This window comes from Anopheles coustani, chromosome 3 (genome assembly GCF_943734705.1).
Source record: "Anopheles coustani chromosome 3, idAnoCousDA_361_x.2, whole genome shotgun sequence".
Lineage (NCBI taxonomy): Eukaryota > Metazoa > Arthropoda > Insecta > Diptera > Culicidae > Anopheles > Anopheles coustani.
The window spans coordinates 45,026,239-45,034,635 of record NC_071288.1 but is presented as its reverse complement, the minus strand read 5'-3'; the positions used below and the strand labels follow the sequence as shown (position 1 = coordinate 45,034,635).

The window sequence follows — 8,397 nt, the reverse complement described above, 5'->3', positions numbered from 1 at the left end:
CGGGATCGGGACAGCAGCCGCTCTCCGGCAGTGAATCGCTAGACGGTGCCGGCACTGCCAACATCCAGCCGACGTCCCGGGCCAGCGGCAGTGGCACGAGCAGCCGGGCAACGGGGTCGACTGCCACCAACACCACCACCACCACCAACACCTCCGGCACGATCGCCACCACGGTCCTCGGTGGTCCGGTGCCCGGTTCGTCCAGCGTTAGCGGTCCAGGCCCACCGCCTGGCGGATCGGTCGCTCCGGAGAAAGGGCCCTCGTCGGCGGTCAAGTGTACGCTCGTGCACCGACTGCATGGCGTTGCCAGTGCCGACGCCGAGTGTGGCCCGGCGGTGGGTAGTACGAAACGACGCCAACAACGCTCCCGCATCACGTACGATCGGGAGCAGGGAGTGCGGTTCTACCGGGGCACCGAAACGACCGACAGCAACGATTGTGATTGTGAAGATATTTAGAGGGAAAAAGGAACGAGCAATCCGAGCACCGAGCGAGAGGATCCTCGAGAGTGGGGCAAACAAACCAAATTAGTGTAGGGTTAACAGAAAACTGTGTTCCGCCGCTCGCTGTCCGGCACGAAACGATTATGTATGGTGTGACGGGACAGCAGGTCCTCCGACCTCGGCGGTGCCCTGGTGCTCTTTTCCTCAAGTGTTTGCAACGAAAACCTGTACTGAGAAGCCTTCCTTTCGTCGGTTCCTTTTGAGCGTGGTGTGATTACGGTGGCCTGCGTCGTGCACTCGCGCACAGATCGGTGCGAGAACGTGTACGAAGAAAATATTAAGTGCGTCTGTGCAATGCGATCGGGAAACAAAAGCGGTAGAATAGACTGTACGACTGTGTGAATGTACGATCGGGCGATATAAACGGGCAGATCGGATTCGGGCGCGAGTTACCTTATATATCTAATCTTAGCTAAAAGAGATAAAAATGTAGCCACTTGTCGAGCGGGAGTCGACCAGAACCGATGGAGCATTCCTTTGTAGTTTCGCGCCATGACGTTGGTAGAGCTTGAGAGTGTTTGCACGGAATTAGTGGAGCGTGGGCAGGTGAGTGACCCGTTGCCCCGCGCTACACTCCCCTTTAGCGATAGTGAACAGTTTGAACACGGGCGAAGGAAAATTAAGAATCGAAATATGATAGAGCTTCTCCGGAGAAGAACCCTGTAGATGTACTGTAAATGTTTAGCTATAGCTAGCCCGATGAAGCAACACAATCCCGAAGTTACACTAGATGTCCCCAATTTCAGTAGGATCATGATCACGAGCGATCAAATCCAGGAAAGGGTAAAGCCGAATGCCTTGACGGAACTCCCACCACACGTAGATTGGCCGAATGAAAACCAAAGCAGATAAATGCAGGAACTGGGGAGTGGTGAGTTTAAAATTATGTTACAACAAAACATTGATCAAAAAATATGGACTACTATAAAAAAAACAACTCTACCGCATTCTTATCGATCGAAAATTTCACTTTAGTTCGAACGAACGAATATCTATAGCATAACATTGGAGAAGGTAAAGGAAATTTTGGCACAAGAATAAAATACAACATCGCTAACGGCTGGGAAAGGAATTAACAAAATTTGAAAATAATAGAGCCACCCAGCAAGACACCAATGGAGGTATGAAAATACCGCACAGAACTGGCTATCTCACCTCTCCTCTTCTCCTGATGGAAGAAAGAAAAAGAATGACAGAACAGTTCCGTCTAACACTGCAAGTGGCAAAAGCATAAGCGAACAAATAGTATAATAACGCTCCAGAACGTTCCAAGGGCTAGGAAAAACGAAGCATTCAACCCACGAGCTGGGATTGAAGTGATAAAAGAAGGGAAAAAAGAAAATTAGGAGCATTCCGTTTGCTCGACCCCGGCCGGGCATCTCTGTAAAATGGAGCGTGCAGAGATAGAAAGCCCCGACCGTCGTCCTGGAGGAAACACTCGGTAGTGGGAAAATAATTAAAATCCGGCCACAATGAAACCGAAGGCAAAAAATACCATTTCGAACCACATCCCGGCCCGGGACAAGGCAAATGTGCTTCATGCAGGAAAGAATAATTGTTCATTGAGCCCTTTATCATACAATTAGGAGCGTGCCCGTGCCACAGACGGGAAAAATTGTGAGGCGGTGTGCAGCTGGGGCTGAAGAAATCCTTTAGTTGTTTTTAAGAACTCAACTGGAACCCCATTTTGCTCCCCCTTTGGCACGGGTCTACGAACTGGAGCCGCATGCGAAAGCGTAAACCTAATTATATGACATACGATGAAATAATTGTATTTTCTTCTGCATCTGGCCTGTATGCGCTTTTCCGTGGCTTCGGAGGAACTTCTGGAGCATTAAATTACACGGCAGAAGATGCACCACTAGCGGGCAGTGAACAGTTACAGATAAGGACAGTGTTATCTAAAGAAAAGCTCTCCCAGCGAGGCTCTGCAATGGCGAACGAATCGAGCCGAGGGAAGTACAGTGTTCTCCCAGGATCCCCGTAAGATTAAGTCGTAGTGAAATAAGAACCATGTGGACGCGGTGATGATATACGCTTTAATTATAATGATAAGAAAACTGCCGTACACTTCACTCACACAAACACACACTCACACACAAATTCACTTGAACAAACGTGTGGAAAAACCACACAAAATTCAAATACTTAGCTTCTAAGACTAGCCTAGGTACCGAGAGAGCATTGAGCTTTGTAGGCTAAGGGAAGATGCGGTTGGAATTGATTCCGACGCAACTCTTCTTCCTTGTTTAGCATGAAAGCAAGCGGGAGATGGCGAGGACATGGGATTGAGATTGGACGATATCGTTAAATAGTTACTAGTGAGATAAATTCTACTTTTCTAGACGTTCCATTCCAGGCAAACACCCCCTTGGACAGTAAATAGCAACCTTAGCAGTGTAACCTGTAAAGAACTGCAAATCGAAGAGCATGTAGAGTGTATAAAATCGATCACTTCCTTGTCGTTAGGTCTTTACAAACAAAACTTCCAACGTTCGCTCAACGAAAGTTAAACTAGCAGAGAAGACAATAATGGAAGTACAAGTTGTACTACGCCATCAAAGCTACAATTATGCATATACTAGTACATTTGGTTTGAATCCATTTCAGTGCCATTGGTAATATTTTGACTGCTGATTTTTATTTTAAAAGCTTTTACTGCTTGATAGCTTTTTCAGTAAACCATAAACGACATTTTATGGGTTTCTTGAGAAAATGTTCTGCTGCAGAAATGCATATCATTTCACTGATGCTTTCTAAAAGAACTGATTTTCTTTTCTGAGAAAACTAAAGCTAAAACTCAGAAAATAAGTGCTTTGTTTCACTTTACTAAAGAAAAAAATTTACAGCTTCAAACAAAACGCAAGTTAGTCATATGGGACAGTAAAGGTTGTACTACATACATTTTATGACAAATCTTAATTTTTTTTGAGTGAATTTTCTCTATACAGCATTTTCAAATTCTACCACCCTTTTCAAAAATTTAATATTGGCCAAAATGCCATTTGAAAAGCAACTTAATAATTTTGCAAAAGCCATCCATATAACATTTAAAAGGAAAACACTGCAGATTGCCGATTACATAACGAGTTAAATAATTCATAAAACTCATTTTGATGATCATTACTTAGAGTTCAAACTCATTGGCGTTTATATAATTCTTCATTATAGATCAGAAGCGGTTATGCTATAGTTGAAAGCATCACGCCTTCGAGATAAAAAAACGAAAGCTTAATCTGTGCATACGTGAAAAGATAAAAATTATCACATCATCAAAGATATATTCGTGGGCAGGAGAGACTGTAAAAACATTAGATAGTACTGTCAAACAAATAGATAAACCCGGACCTAATGAAAAGATTTCTTACCCAGAGGGAACAGTGCATCAAACCCGCTCGCAAACAGTTGCGGTTTGTGCGTCAGTTCGTTGAAAAGCAAATAAAAAGAAAACAAAAAAAAAAACAAACAAATCTGTTCCACATCCTAACCAGCTTTCGTCAGTTCGTGGTATCGAAAGTGTGATGATTTAGCTACATAAACGAGAATCAAAATACGTTTCAACCAATTCGTGGCGACGTTACCATTTTCCCATAGCATCATCTATCCCCATTACACCCATGCATACATGAATGGTAAAATATTCATACTACCTGAATAAGAATTTATCCCAATTGAGAAAAGCGGAGAGAGTGCGACGGTGCAGGAAGAGAATACGTCACAGCGACCGTGTGAGGTTACCATCCGGCGAAAGAACCAACAAAGAAGCGCGTTTCAAATTTAGTTTGCAGGTAATTCCTTAGTATTTTTGCAAAATATTTTTTTATACTGAAACAAACTCACATAATCACAGAGGAAAAGCGGAGGAAAAGTTTATGAATTATGTAAAAATGTAAATTTGAATATCCACAAACATTGAATGCTTATAACATCATTTAAACAGCAAAACCCGCATCGGATGGTACTAGGCTGGATGGTGGACTCTCACCGGTTTGCAGTGGCACGGTTTGCTTCGAGTGAAAGACGAAGTAAACTTGAAAAAAGACAAAAACAAAATTGCTTTGGAAGATTGCTTTAAACAAATGTACATAATTTTGAGAGAATTAAATCGAACAAAACAAAAACAAATCGAAACCGTGTTGTAAGTGGACACACAAAACTCAATACAATAAACACACCAGTAATTAGAAAAAGTCGTGGTATGGTAGCGAACGATATAAGAAGTAGAATTAGGAGAACGCAAGTCGGAAAATCCACGGTATATGCTCCTTTGCAAGCACATAAATTGTTGAGTGAGGTTAGAGAGATTTTCCTACCATTCTGGTTGTTTAAAATTTTAAAGCATTCTACGTAACACTGGTCGCGTTGGACTTCGCCGCATTACCAGTTTTTCATAGACACTCCACTAAGGATGTGGGGAAAAATACAGATTCACACACACAAACACACGAATACTGACAAACAAAATGGTACCAATCTTGGCCTTACTTATGCCACCGCTTTTAAACGCAGCGAAAGATAACAGAAGAAGAAACCCTTCTTGGCCATTTCTCTAACACAACTTACGAAGCCGGCCGGAAATGCTAACGCATGAAGACCGCGTACTGTGCGGAAAATGCTGTGCCTACCGGGTTTGCCGCATTTCCACCACAACACAACTGAGGGCTGTAAAGTGTGTCAACATATGGCAAAACCCCGTACGCTATGTAGTACCAACCAGAGATTTTACGGACCTGTCTCGTCTGGTTCAAACCGGTTGCCAAACTCCCCCGGGGACACACTCCGATGCGACACCGGCAATGCATGTAAGCAACCGTGTCGCATCGGGAAGCCGTGTCCGGAAGAGTGAAGCTGATGAAAAACAAGTCATATGGGAACGCAGCCGAACAGCCGTAGCAGAGAAAAAAGGTCACGTAAAACACAAAAAACAAATATATCCAAATGCGCCAACAAAAGATAGGTGTTCCCAACCCGCTTGATATATCCCGCTAAGATGATCCCTCCCCTCGAACAGGAGGAGCGAATTCCAAAACTTTAGGAATATTGAAAATGTGCCTTAAGATGTATTTTCTGCTCTTTAATTTTTGAGAAGGAATAAAATGCGAAACGCAAGAATGTGGGTGAATGGCTAGGGAATAGGTAGCACGGGGTAATTTGTAATACAAAGAACACCACACAGACACACTTGCATACAAACAAGCAAACAAAGGGAAATGTTCTTGAGAGTGTGGAGGCGATACTCGGGGCGCTTAAAAAGCTTCACAGAACTCGAAGGTCTTGGGAAAACGACTAAAATACGGCTTCGCCATACTGGATGAAAGAATAAATTTAAAACCATGCCCAAACGATTCAAAGTGCTCCGAAATGAGCATGGAGTGAAGACGTCAAACATCCTGTTAAAGCGACCCAATCCAAGAGTCAGGAAAGTGGACGGATATTTCCAGCGAAACATAATATAAAAGATGTACAATGGTTCGAAAAAAAACATTTAAATGTAATATAGAAAGATAAATCTATTTTTGACGAAACTAAAACATCTTAAATGCTGGCAGCAAGAAAAGTGAAAGCATAGATATATTCACAAACGTTTAACCATCTTTTGATCCTATCAAGATACTCCTTTTTCTCTTTATCTGTCTATTTTCCATGCACTTTGTTTCCTTTCACATTTCTAGCACGCACTTGCAAATCTCCGCCTCATTGGCCCGTCCTTCCTCATGCCTAATATCCTCTACATCTATCTTCTGGATGTTTCCGTAAATGTTTCAACCTTCAATACGGAAGGAGGAAAGTCGTAACCTCACTGAACAATTACTGCAAGGAGTGTAGAAGATGTGTTATGTAGCATAAGTAATAAGTAGCACGTGGTTTACTATTTAAAGGCTTCCAAAAACGAGCCACCTGGGAGAGCTTTTCGTATCAGTTTCAACTTAACACTGTCAAACCAGTTAGTAAGAAACTTAAAAAAATGACCATCTACGAAGCAACAAACCAATCCTCCGGTGGGAGTAAAGCCATGGCAAATCGAGCAAAATAATAGACAACAATTTTTGCAAACATCACTAAACACGTTGGACAAAGGGATTCGCAGATCGGGCAGAGCTGCCACAAAGACGTGTCTTTATCCCCTAATGAGCGCCATAAACTAGACAGGGCTGACATTCACAGAGCAGTACAAGCTCGGAACGAAACGTAGGGGAATCTAGCGAGGCTTTTGAAAGTAAGCAGAAACACTCACATGTTTGTTCGAATATTTAGATAGCAGCTTTAATAATTTGTTGACTTGATTATAAGAATCCTCCGGTTGACAATGTATGGTCAAAATTAGACTCTGAAGTCAAACAAAAAAGTGTAAGAAAGATCCGAGGGACGATTGCGCAGCAACGCAAAGAAAACGGAAAAAATAATGACGGAGGGTCAGCAAAGCGAAAGAAAAAGCGTTAAATTTAGTCTATACGGAAAAGAGTCTTAAAGATTTTTAGAAGAATAAAACCCTAGTTTAGCTATGGATTCGACGGGAAAAAGGAATCAACAAAATATTCGAAGTGATTTCAACAAATTCCTTGAATGATAGATAACACACTACTCAAGAGTCTATAAAAAAAATTGTTATATTATTTTTTTCCTGTGTATTACACAAATGCCTATGAGAATATATGTATGTAAAAGGGACGATAATTAATGATTATGAATGTAACGAAGAAAAAACTGTAAGATGCTAATCACAGTGTTGCACCGGAGTAGCATACGAAGGAGATGACACCAACAAACCAAACATAAACATCACAGATAAATTTGATATTACCGTGCAACGCTCAACCAACCCGCTGTAAATGGACATTGATTGGCTCGTGAAATAATGAAAAAATACTCTCGACGAACGAACGGCGAAAATTATCACAAAATAATGATAGTACATCAGTTTTCAGTTTCCCGTTACCATAGACCGATGCTAGGCAAGTATCATAGTCCTTTAATTGCGTATAGCTACGAAAGATTAATCAGGATGATCTTATTCTGGTATCGAATTAAACTATACATTTAAAAAGAAAAAAAATGTAACGAACACTATTAAACTAACATGATATAAACCCGTCGTTTAACACGGACAACAGTGAAAAGTTGTAATCGCACACGTACGGCTCATTACCACACAATTCATCCGTAGCCAAGACCCCGCGAAGATAGCCAGACCCTGGCAGGTGTAGCAGCAGGGCGTGAATTAAAATCAAAATGAAACAGCGAATTAACTGCATTATTCATCGCCTCATTAGCGCGCTTTTGACACTGTGTCAATTCGACCTAACTTTATCTCTCCGATTTTGTTCCGTGAGTCCGGTCCAACGCTCAACACACTGGAGCGAAGTATGATAAGCAAATGGTGGCAGTGCACGATAAACATTTTGTAAATTGAAAATTTAATTTAACGCTTCACTTGAGAATGGAACGAATAAAAACAAAAATCGAGCCCTGCAATGCGCTGAAGCCAGTTGAACGCATTTACTTTACACCATTAATGATATTTAGCTTGCAGACGGAAAAGAGCAGAGCAGCGCGAATGCGCGAAAAATAAATACAGGAAGTGCGCTGTATAATTGAGCACACTGATTATTTTCTTTTTATACAACTAATCGAATTATACCACCCACAGAGACGAAAAAGTTGATAAACAAAATAATGGCAAAACCATCGACTGATCGAATTGAGCATTACTTTCCCTGATTAATCGAGGGATAGTATTCAAACAAAACAAAACAGAACAAAATGAAGCATAAGAGATCTGATAACCACTCCCAGATAGAGCGGGATTGACGCGTTAAAACAAACGTTCAATTGTCTGGTTCAAATCGCTTTTTTTAATTTAGGCCTAGTAACAACAAAGCGCATAGTATCGTAG

At 41.7% G+C, this 8,397-nt stretch overlaps 1 protein-coding gene across 1 annotated transcript in view; it reads right to left on the bottom strand.

Annotated features, from left to right (window-relative positions):
• LOC131272158 (uncharacterized) overlaps window positions 1-8,397 on the bottom strand; it is a 188,747-nt gene that overhangs the window by 173,427 nt on the left and 6,923 nt on the right. The window lies entirely within an intron of this gene.